Genomic DNA, 12803 nt, shown 5'->3' with positions numbered 1-12803 from the left:
TATACCACATAATACTTCATTTATTTGTCCTTTTGTTACAAAATATACAGAGATTAAAGAGGCAAACATAGGAATAAATGAGAAAAAACAAACCTGAAACACTAGATAAAGTGCTGCTGTTTCCCTACGTACTCTTGGCCGCCTCTCCATACAATTCATCCCCACCATGGATGTGCTGGGAGGGAGCGGCTGGAGTGATTTGTGGGTGCCCCAGCAGATGGAACCCCAGCAATCTCCATTTAACATCTATCTGCGGATGGGTGATTGATATCGAGAGATGGAAAATACCTGTTTAAAGTCTTTTGACTTTTCACATGGGACGGAATAGACCGCACAACGCATTGTAAGGCCGGCGTCACACTGGTGTATTTGTAAGCGCAATACGCAGAGTATAGAACTCACTGACTTCAATCAGTTCATTGACATGTCCATAGTTGGTGCACACATTTCGGTGGCACACATTTCTGCACATTTGCACACCTAAGGTCCCAAAAAGAAGTCATTGGGGGTGCGGAAATGCAGTGCAATACACAAGTAACATGTTACGGAATTCAGCTTGAAGGAAGAACACGTCTGGAACTCATTAAACTAACTAGACATTTCAAGCAGTGAATCTTTGATTGCAGCGCACAAATGAACATACCCTGAGGGCGGATAAAGTACAGTGAAATACACCGATATACGTGCAAAAATGACTCAAACTGCAGAAAAAGTTGCAAGAAAGCTAAGGCGCGAGCAACTGCGCCTAAAAACGTGGTAAATTCTGCACCAAAATACGCAGGCTGCTAGCAGAATATGATGCGGAATTGAGAATGGCTTAAAACCTGCCTGTAATTGCGCATCATAATCTGCAGTTAAACCTGGGGATTGGGCTGTATCCTACGGTGTAATTCCGTTCTGTGTGAAAGGTACCTTCAAGATTTTCTATGAGTTTCTGTAATAAACAATTTAGCAGAAATACAAGACAGAACTGAAATCTAGCAACTGGGAACTGATCCCGAGCCCAAGGGGGGTGCTTTACACCAATCCATCCAAATCATGTATGGCCGTCACAGCTTGTGTAGGGATACTCACAGAAACCCAATCCATGAAGTTCTCTATATACAGAGCTGTTCTTGTTGTGATAATGAAATACCGTACAGAGATGTATATACAGGGGAAAGGTCTAACAGATGCCATTGTGTGGTCTACTACTCTCTGGCAGCTTCTAACTATTTTCACATAAAAATTAACAGCACTTCCAGTTGACCATGGCAGCTCTGGCATTAAATGTATTTGATGGGTTGGAAAGGTGGCACACTGATGTTCATATTCTGCAGTTCAGTGCTTTCATATGTTAATCCTAACTCCACTTAGGTTTTTTTTCTAAGGGCGCCTACCCACTAGCGATATGTGTTCTTGCGATGCGAGAGCGAGTGAAAACGCATGATTATGTAACCAATGACTTTCAATGGTTTCATAATCATTTGCGATTTATACACTCAATCCTCGCAGCGCAGAGAAAAATCTGCAATATCACTCATTGTCTTCAATGGAGTCGGCGGCAGCCCCATTGAAAGCAATGGCTTGCAGGCAACCCTCTCAGTGATGATTTTCGGGGTAGGGCTTGAAATATAAGCCCTCCGTTGAAAATCAATCCTGGCTGGAAAAAAAGGTAAACAAAAAATAAATTTACTCACCTAGAAGGGACGGGAGAGAAGAGCCGGATGGCTCTTCTAGGTGAGTAAAAAAAAAAATTTATCTTTTTTTTTTAGCTAGAGATGATTTTCAGGGAAGGGCTTATATTTCAAGCCCTTCCCCGAAAATCATAGCTGCGGGGGTTGCCTGCTTTCAATGAGGCTGCAGCAGTGCCGACCCCATTGAAAGCCTTCATCCCTGCAGGCATGAAGGAATCCTCTGCCATAGCTGTAACAGCTGTGGCAGAAGTCCGCGATGTACTCCCTGTGTATAATGGGGCTGGCCCCATTTAAGGCAATGAGCGTCATCGCAGAGTTTTCTTTGCGCTGCGATGTTTGCGTTTTCACTCGTTCTCGCATCGCAAGAAAACATATCGCTAGTGGGTGGGCGCCCTTATACCAGGATATTACCTTGCAACCTCCCTTTTGTACAGGTTTACCCCATTGCACAGTAGACCAGCTATACACATAATAGCCGTGTTCACTATTCGTTATACTGGACAGAACAGGACCTGCCACTAAACAGGACGCAGCAAGGTGGTCCCTGACCGCTGAATTAGCTGAGAGTACAGGGGGCGAATACAAGACAAAGAATCAGATAAGTAACCAGCATGTATGTGGGACAGGGACTGGTGTTTAGAGCGACTGGCAAGAACCCAGTGAAGTTAGGTTTTAACTGTGGTACTAAAATGACATGTTTGAAGAGATGTTCTTCGTTATGTAAGAATTTATGCTATGACACTTCTAAATAAAACAAATATGTTCATTGTTGTTTTAATCTTGTAATTCACTGAAGTGCTTTCAGCTCGAATTAGTTGCATATTAAACACATTAAGAAAAGTCCAATTGTCTATTTCCTTTGTTACATCATGCCAAAGATTTCACTCTAGCGTTTTTCCAATTAGACTGACTTCAATCAAAACCTGTGTAGCAACAGCAACAACAGGACTCAATAAAAATGACTGCTCAACAGAAGGTTTTCTTAAAGGGAACCTGACACATCTGATATGGTGCTTGTAGGACAGGGAATGCGGAGTGTTCCCTGGTGGTCACCCCTGGAGATTGGGGCTTGGTCTGTGAGCAGGACTCTTTTCTTCGGTCATTGCACACACTCTTCTCTATGGGAATGTGTTCTCACTAACTGCAGAAAAGAGTCGCGCTTACAGACCAAATGCTGACCTCCAGGGGTGACAGCAAGGGAACCAAGGAGCTATTCCAAAACGTGTATCTGTGGCTCTGTACCCTTTATCTTCTTCCTTTGATATGTACTGTGTGGGTTCATTGTGATTTTCTAACAAACCAAAGCCTTTTTACTCCAACCGCTGGATGCTGGATTTATCAGTGATTTTCCTATATTAATGTATCTTTACGCTACAAAATCGGGCACGGCAGAACTTTTTGTTGTAGTAACACAAAATCTAACAGAAAACCTGCGTTTTGTCTTTATATGACATTAGGGGTTAAATGGAAGTAACAGTAAAGGGCTCATGCACTTCTATGGAAGCCCTTTTACAGCTCCGTACCTTCCTTTCACATAGATCCCTCCCCCCCCATCCCGCTCCCTGCTGCTCACTCCCGCAACACACCGCTCACCCCCACCGACACCCGAATCTTTTCTCATGAGCGGGCAGGTACTCGCTAAGGACAATACTCGCTAGAGTATTTGCCCTTAGCGAGTATGCTCGCTCAACTCTACTAGCCATTCATTCATTAAAACCTAATTTATTCTGGGCCTAGGAGTCCAGGTCATAATCAGTAATTGACAGCTATCTCGGTAAGCACACTCATACAAAGAAGACTGTGAGTAACTGATAGGATTGCCCATTGGACTTCTAAGCCAGCAATGACAAAGGTTTAAAGCATACCTAACTTTTCAGATGACTTTTCAATATAAGGTGCCATGTGTGTATATGAAGACTAACATGATTTCTGGCCATTATATCACTTGTATCCTGTATTTTTCCCCATTTTCCCCTATGCAGGGTATACATCTCAGTCTCAATCCTCTCAGGACTACTGGAAGGAACCTGGCTATTGTGCTCTGTTCTATAAACTGTAGACAGAGAACTGTAGATTCTGGTCTGTAACATACAGACATAAAATCATCATGTAGTACAGTGTACAGCAGAGTGAGCAGTGGAGATGTGATTTATGTAGCTAAAACATAGTAAACTCCTACTTACGATTAGCTTGCAGGTAGTGTCTGTGTGAGTCTATCCCTCTCTCCGCCTAATCACCTCTATGGATTTCAATCAACATAATGACTGCTCCCTTTCCTTTACCCCTTCTCCTTGGTCCTAGAATCTCCTGTCAATTATTTCACAGCAAGCAGCGAGCCAGAAGGAAGGGAGACCCTTAGTGGCCAGCACTTTAAAGGGATTTTCAGCACAAGAATGTCATTGTCAGTACATAAAGTACAATGAAGTTCTACTATCATATACGCACAAGTTGTTTGAAATGTTACTGACCATATTATATTATATAATGAAATATTACTAGTTTTATTTATTCTTTTCTGGCAGAAGTATACATTAATCTGCTCAGGTCTTCCTGTTCCATAACCTGCTGCCTGCAGATTGGACTGCATTTACGTCATGGGTTCCCAGCAAGAGTCAACGCATGACAGCAGGCTATAACTACACACAATTATGCTATGCTGCAGCTATATGGCAACTTTGGTCACGTGGCATGAATATTACAAGGTTATTCTGCAACATCAGAAGTGATTTTTCCTAATGTGATTATGTTACTATATGTGACATACTAAAGGAAGCAGCAGATGTAATTGCTGAACAAATCGCTGTAATCCTTGAAAATTCTTGGAGGATAGGAGAGGGCCCAGAAGACTGGAAAGGGGCAAATGTTGTCCCTATCTTCAAAAGAGGGAAGAAGTTGGACCCAGGAAACTACAGGCCTGTGAGCCTGACTTCTATACTGGGAAAGATCTTTAAACAAATTAAACAGCATGTATGCAAGTACTTGGATTTTAATGGAGTAATTAACCAGACTAATCTAATTTCTATCTATGACAGAATCACCGACTGGGTTGATCAGGGAAATGTGGTAGATATAGTATATCTTGACTTTAGTAAAGCATTTGACAAAGTATCTCATACCATACTTACTGAAAAAATGGCCAAACATGGGATTGATAAGGTAACTGTTAGGTGGATTCACAACTGGCTGAGTGATCGTACTCAAAGAGTGGTCATAAATGGCTGCACATCCAAGTGGAAAAATGTGTCAAGTGGGGTACCACAAGGCTCTGTGCTAGGGCCAGTGCTGTTCAACATTTTAATAAATTATCTAGAGGAGGGAACTGAGGGGAAACTGAATAAATTTAAGAGGGATAACTAACACTAGAGAAGAGAGAGAGGATTCAAAAACACCTAGATGAGCTTGAACAGTGGGCGGCGAGTAATATAATGGTATTTAACAAAAAGAAATGCAAAGTCCTACATCTGGGCAAAAAAAATGAAAAAAGCACATACAGAATGGGAGGAATTAGGCTAGGCAGCAGCACATGTGAAAAAGGCTTGGGTATACTAATAGATCATAGACTGAACATAAGTGAACAGTGTGATGCAGCGGCCAAAAAGGCAAACACAATTCTGGAATGTCTAGATCAACTGAGATAATTATATCCCAATATAAAAAAAAGACAGACAACATGGAGTAAGTTCAGAGAAGAGCTACCAGGATGGTGTGCAGTCTGCAAAATCATGTTCTATGAGGAACGGGAATGTTTAGCTTTCAAAAAAAGAAAGCTGAGAGGAGACTTAATAGCTGTTTACAAATATCTGAAGGGCTGTCACAGTGCAGAGGGATCAGCTCTATTCTCATTTGTACAAGGAAAGACTAGAAGCAATGCGATGAAACTGAAAGGGGGGAGACACAGGTTAGATATTAGAAAAAACTTTGACAGTGAGGGTGATCAATGAGTGGAACAGGTTACCACAGGAGGTGGTGAGTTCTCCTTCAATGGAAGTGTTCAAACAAAGGCTGGACAGACATCTGTCTGGGGTGATTTAGTGAATCCTGCACTGAGCTGGGAGTTGGACCCGATGACCCTGGAGGTCCCTTCCAACTCTACCATACTATGATGTAACTACGATATGGCCGCCTGCACACGAGCGGAAATCCCGCCGCGGGATTTCCGCCGCTGAAAGTTTGCATAGGAGTGCATTAAAATACGCACTCCTATGCAGACGGCCGCGGTTTGGCCGCGCGAAATCTCGCGCGGCAAACAAACCGCGGCATGTCCTAATTTTCTGCGGGGCACGTACTCACCCGGCCGCCAGCTCCGGTCTGCGCATGCGCCGGCTGCGCGGCAGCCGGCACATGAAAGAGCCGGGGCCGCCAGGCGCGGGTGAGTACGCGCTGCTCTCTGCAGGCGCTCAGGTCGGATCGCGCGGCGAGAATTCTCGCTGCCGGATCCGACCCGCTCATCTGCAGGTGGCCTATGCCATTTTAAAAAAATCCCAAATTAACTCGATTCCTCATCTCAGATCACAAGCTACTTTTTTAGTGTTAAACTGTCACTCGTTTGTGACATATCATTAAGGTTTTTCTTATTCTTTTGGGTGTGAAATCCACAACTGCACTTGATCTGCATCCAAACTGTACCCTAAAATAGTGCAACAGCGGCAGGCCATAGTATACCTTTCACATGATGTAATGAATCCCATTCTTATACTATACTCAATTTGAGAGACTAGGGAGTAACATGAAATGCAATGTAAAAATTAGCTGAACATTTGCGCTGAAACAATTACATTACCAATTTGTTTTACGTTGCAATAGAAACCGATTGCTGATGACTGTCATAAAGGTACATTTGAACACTCAGTCTCACTGCTCATGCTTGATGAAAGATTTCCTTTCAGGGTCCTTTCACACAGGACAATTGTTGGCCGCTTAAGCGCCGGACAATCATCCCAGCAATTATAGCTCCTGTGCTTTCACAAAGGAGCGATGACTGCTCAGTGAATGGAGGCTGCCCGCCTTCATTGACAGTAACAGGTTCATAGATGAACGACTTCCTGTTTACACAGGCTGATCATCGTTTGATTTTGTGCTTGCCTAAACTGAACGACAAACGAAAAGTGAATGTATTATCATTCATCATTCCGTTACACTGAATGATCATCATTCAGATATGTGCATTCCAATTATGTGAATGATAAAAGGAATCTAACTTTAATAAGAAAACATTTTTGAAGTATCAAGTATATAAAAATGTTACAGGAAACCTGTTAATAGGCTCATGCTGCCCGAACCATGCAGAGTATGAAAAGCCACCATGATGCGGGAGAGAGGCTACAAGAGCGGGGCTGTGCTGCTCGAATCTGCTAGACAGACAGGCAGATCTCCCTGTTTGTGCATAGGAAAGACCTGCCAGTCTAGCTGATCTGGTTGGAAAGAAGTCGGTGGGGCCCGTTCCCAGTGGCTTTTCAAAGTAAGCTTTTTTCTGAAACGCTACAGTGTTTCCGAATGCAACATACATTATTGTGGTGTGGCTGCAGTCCTGAGTTAGGCTGCCCATGGTTCACGCAGCATGAACTTACTGGAAGGCTCCCTTTAAGCACTGCACCCTAACAGCTAGCTTTCAGTGCTTTCCACCTTGCTAGAAGCTGTGCAGAAACCATTTAGCGGCGCCTATGGGATTGTGAGCTACTAAGTAAACTGCACTTCTTTTCCATCGAGACAACAGCCTGCTTGATGCTAACATAGTATTTTATGATTCCCTGTTTACAACCCCTTTAAATCAATGTGAACAATGGGTAAATGAATAATGCTGGTGGTCTTTAATTAAAAACTAGAACAACACACAGATGTGCTGAAATCTTAACAATGCAGCCAACAGATGATTAGGTTTTTCCATTCCATAATGTAGGATGTGTGAGTGCAACATGAGAAGTGGCATTAATAGTTTACAATATAATCAGTCCAGTAAATTAGTCATATTAACACAATCAGGGACATGTATTAACCGGTTTACACCATAAGTCTGGGGTAGAAAAGTCGGACATTTTTGCGCAAGACCCATCTTTAGAACTCCGTCCGTGCCGGCGTCATCGCTTTCCTAGACCAACAGATTCATGTATATATTTACACATCCAGTAGCACAATGGACCTCCTTTGGCCTTCAGAACTGCAGCAATGAATGGTGATATAAGTTCCGGTAGTTGTTGAGATCATTCTGAAGGAACATTGGCCCATGTGGACAGCATACTTTCTTAAGGTACATTTAAAAACACAGATGATTGCCTTAAAATTCGTCAGAAACTGACAGTTTTGAGCACACATTTTGCATTAGCTACTAATGGGCTAATCAGCCTATTAGTAGCTAACTAGCTTCATTTGCATGTATTTAGAAAACTGCTGGTGGTCTGTTCTCTAAATACATCACTATTGTTCTCCAGCGGAACAGCTGCTAAATGAATGTTATCAATGCTGCCCGTGTGCGGTCCGTTTTATCAGTCCCGATGGATTTTAAGCTGACCTGAACTCAGCGATGGATGAAAAGTGCGCAGTGGGCACACATTTACAAACAGCAATTATCACTCAAAAGATGGCTTTTGAGTGATAATTGTTGCGTGTATAAGGGCCCTAACACTTGCTGCAAATTAGATGTAGGTGCTGGCATGCTCTGAACAGCTGACAAGACGGTTCCTTTTGTTCTCATGCCGATAGTGTTAAATTCTAACCTTCCCATCAGCATGGTGCAATACTAATCCTGATTCATCTGCCAAGGTGATGTTTTTCTACTGCTTAGTAGTCCATTTTTTGCAATCTTCTGGCAACTAAGGTCTTGCCTTTCTGTTTTTCTTAGACGGTAATAGCACTGAATTTGGTCGTCTGCTGTTATAGCTCAATAGTGCTAAGTAATGATGGATGTGCACTAGAGATGAGCGAACGTACTCGGTAAGGCCGATTTCGCAATCGAGCACCGCGATTTTCGAGTACTTCACTACTCGGGTGAAAAGTACTCGGGGGCGCTGTGGGTGAGCGGGGGGTTGCAGAGGGGAGTGGGGGGGGGGGGAGAGGGAGAGAGAGAGAGCTCCCACCTGTTCTGCGCTGCTACCCCCCCCCCCCCCCGCTCCACCACGCCACACCCCGCCCCCGAGTACTTTTCACCTGAGTAGTGAAGTACTCGAAAATCGCGGTGCTTGATTGCGAAATCGCCCTTACCGAGTACGTTCGCTCATCTCTAATGTGCACCTAGTTGGAGCAACAGTATTGAATTCAACTCTAAATTTCCTGTCTGTGCACCGCCTGTTTGTCAGATTGATTATTGACATCCTCCTCTAACCCCTTGTGTCGATGAATTGCTTAAAACGGATTTTCCAGGCAGCATTGGTTGTCAGTGCCGGAAATACACTGGGCTTGTAGCAGAAACGCTGCTCCAACTCTTCTGTAGTGACTAACACTTGTAATTACAGGCACAGCTCTCACTGAAATCAATGGGAGCTGTGCTTGTAATTGCAGACTGGGATCCCATTGATTTCAGTGAAAGCTGCCTTTAATTACAGGAGTTGCAGCAGCTTCCGCTCCGACCCCGGGGTATCTCTGCACAGCCAGCATAGCCTGAAAAAACCCTTTAAGTCCACAGAATTATATTTCATTGGATATTATTCCTTCATCACATCATTTTCTCTATATCCTTGACACTGTTGCAAAAGAAAATTGCACGAGGTTGGCAGTTCTTGAAATATTAGCCCTAATTAGTTCCGCACAAATAATGTTGCTCTAACAACTCGATTTCCCATTCTAATAAGGATTCACACTAAGACTGTTCCATGTAAAACCTGCACACTTGACTGTATTCTGCACTCCAGGGTCACTAATGTTCATGCAGGAAAGCTCCAATCAGGAAAGGGCAGCTGTCTCTAATAAACTGGCCAATCAACATATACATTAATGTAAGGGTCACAATAGAAAATGAATATTCAAAAACAACAAGAGTCATAATTGAGCAGGTGCGTGGTAAAAGTAAAAACAATAAACCCGAGGCTACAGAGTCTGCCAGTCTGGTGCCAACACAGACGGAGAGCGACAGACACCTAACTGCATTTATTTTCAGCAGAGAAAGCATATTGTTCACTAACAAAAGGAAAAGATTTTTAAGTCCGTGTAGGGTCTTTTTTGGAAATGAAAAGGTCAGTAACGCTGGTGAGCAGCTGCAGTGTGTGTTAATGAAGCCTTCAATGTGCAGAAACAATGCTCTGTATTGGCCACAAAGCACTCACAGGTCACACAGCTCTGCCATTGACTTTAGCTTTGGCCATGCAAAAAAGGGGTAATTAATCAGCGCTCTTAAAATCCCTTTGTTTCTCACAATATACACCACACACCGCCATATATCATACTAAAAGGAACAAGACACAACACCTGAAAAGCACACGCTTGGCCGTCCTAGGACGTTTATGACTATATAGATGTACACACACATACACACACTGTGTATACACATAAATACAGGGCTATTACAAATGATCTTCCGGATTTAAAAACCCTCATAACTCACGTTTAACACCTTCCCGCTGTGGGGTGTACATTTATGTCCTGTGGGGTCGTGGTATGTATGAAGGGAGATTGTGGGGCGACCTCCCATCTTATAGCGCAGGTGCTGGCTGTTTATTACAACCGACACCCAGCGGCAACTGCTCCACTCAGCCGTGTAGATTAGTGGAGCTATTAACCATTTAAATGCCCCGAATTATGTTTAGGGGTCCTGTACGGCCCTCTAAGAGGGGATCGCAGGAAGCTGTGCAGATGTCATAGCAGCCGGGGGCCTTCTGAAAGGCCCTAGGGCTGTATAGGCAGAATGTACTCCAATTCTAAGGAGAAAGGTTGCAATAAAGGGGGGCAATAAACAAAAAAAAGAAAGCGTTTAAACTACTAAAACAAGAAGGAAGCGAAGAAGCGTTAAAATCATACAGGGAAAAAACATAATATGGAAAGGAAAGATCAAAATTGCTAAGGAGGAGGCAGAGAGACTGATGGCCTAAAAGAGTAAAAATAACACTAAACTATTCTTCAATTATATTAACAGCAAAAGGATTTGCACCGAGAGCACTGGCCCATTAATAAATAATGCAGGAGAAATCATAGAAGACGATGGGGGGCAGGCAAATCTATTAAATAGTTTCTTTTCAAGTGTATTCACGAGCTCAAAGGAAATGTCACACGAGATCCAGGGGAACACCCCCACCCCCCTGCTAAATATTGCGAACCTAACACAGGAGGAAGTATACAGCCAGTTAAAGGGGATTCAAATCTATAAATCGACGGGCCAGGATGGAATACACCCAAGGGTTCTAAGGGAACCAAGTGATGTGATAGCTAGACCGCCATTTCTTATATTTATGGACACTACCAAGACTAGGGTTGTACCATTGGATTAGCGCATTGCCAATGTAGTTCCAATATACAAAAAGGGGTCCAAAAGAGAGCCTGGTAACTACAGGGCGGTAAGTCTCACTTCAGTAACTGGAAAAATATTCTAGGGGTTTCTCAGAGACGCCATCCTAGAATACCTCAAGGAGAACAACAGTATAACCCCTCATCAGCATGGGTTCATGAGGGGTCGATCATGTCAGACCAATTTGATCAGCTTCTATGATGAAGTAAGTTCTAAGCTGGACCTGGGAGAGTCTATTGATCTCGTATATCTGGACTTCACTAAAGCATTTGATACCGGGCCACATAATAGGCTGATATATAAAATGAGGCAGCTTGGATTGGGTGACGATCTGGGTGTCTATCTGGGTAAAGAACTGGCTCAGGGAACATTATTCTTCCACTATATAAAACACTTGTCAGGCCTCACATGGAATACGGTGTACAGTTCTGGACACCGATGCTCAGGAAAGATGTTACAGTGCTTGAGGGGGTTCAAAGAAGAGCAACTAAACTAATACATGGAATGAAGGGACTGGAATACCCAGAGAGGCTATCAAAATTAGGATTATTCACCCTGGAAAAAAGACGGCTAAGGGGTGATCAAATAACTATCTATAAATACATGAGGGGACAATACAAGGATCTCTCCCATGAACTGTTTATACCCAGGACTGCGACGGTAACAAGAGGGAATCCACTACGTCTAGAGGAAATAAGGCTTCATCACCAACACAGAAGGTGGTTCTTTACTGTAAGAGCAGTGTGACTGTGGAACTCTCCGCCTGAGGATGTGGTGATGGCAAAATCCATTGAGGAGTTTAAGAGGGGACTAGATGTCTTACTAGAGCACTATGATATTACAGGATATAGGCATTGGCTGACCAGTGGGATTGTTGTTCCGAGTCTAACATTTAGGTAGGAACTATCAAAAGTTGATTTAGGGATTATTCTGACTGCCATTATGGAGTCAGGAAGGAATTTTTCCTTTTCTCCTTTTTTGCCTTCCTCTGGATCAACAAGGGGGTTGAAACAGGCTGGACTAGATGGATATAGTGTTCATTCAGCCTAACTTACTATGTTACTATGCATCTGTTAGCAAAGATCATCCGTCCATTCACTGGTCAGTGTGGAAACTGTGGAGAATGTTCGTGCAAGTCTCAAACTCCACTGTCAAAACAAGCAGAGAATTGGACGTCCCACATCCGACTGTGTGGAGAATTCTGCACAAATGTTTATGATATTATCCCTACGGGTTGCAATTGTTACTGGCCCTGAAAGCAGACGACAAAATGAGAATATACAAACTCTAATGGAAACTGATGGGTTTATGTTGGAATCTTTAGTGTTTAGTGATGAAGCCGTCTTCCACATTTTGGGCACGGTTACCAAACGTAATGTCAGAATCTGGGGGAGGGAAACCCCAAATGTCTGCGTGGAGCATATGTTCAACTCCCCCAAGATGAATGTGTTTTGAGCTAAACTTCTAGGAGAGTGTACAGCGCCTCCTTTCTCCATGAGGAAACAAGCACAGGAATTTCATACCTGGACATGCTACAGATATGGCTTCTTCCGCAGCTGGAACAGGAAGTCTGAGGTTTAATCTAGTAGCAGGACACAGTCCCCGCTCATTTTTACAATGAAGTCGGAAGGGAGCTCAATAGATGACTGAATTGGCTGTGCCGGTGTGACAATAGTGAACTACTTCTTTGGCCTTCACCA

General features: G+C 43.3%; 1 protein-coding gene across 1 annotated transcript in view; it reads right to left on the bottom strand.

Moving 5' to 3' along the window:
• ABCC4 (ATP binding cassette subfamily C member 4 (PEL blood group)) overlaps nucleotides 1-12803 on the bottom strand; it is a 250307-nt gene that overhangs the window by 56008 nt on the left and 181496 nt on the right. The window lies entirely within an intron of this gene.

This window comes from Eleutherodactylus coqui, chromosome 1 (assembly GCF_035609145.1).
Source record: "Eleutherodactylus coqui strain aEleCoq1 chromosome 1, aEleCoq1.hap1, whole genome shotgun sequence".
NCBI classification, from domain to species: Eukaryota; Metazoa; Chordata; class Amphibia; order Anura; family Eleutherodactylidae; genus Eleutherodactylus; species Eleutherodactylus coqui.
Note: the sequence above shows the minus strand (reverse complement) of the source record. Positions and strands in the feature narration are given on the sequence as shown.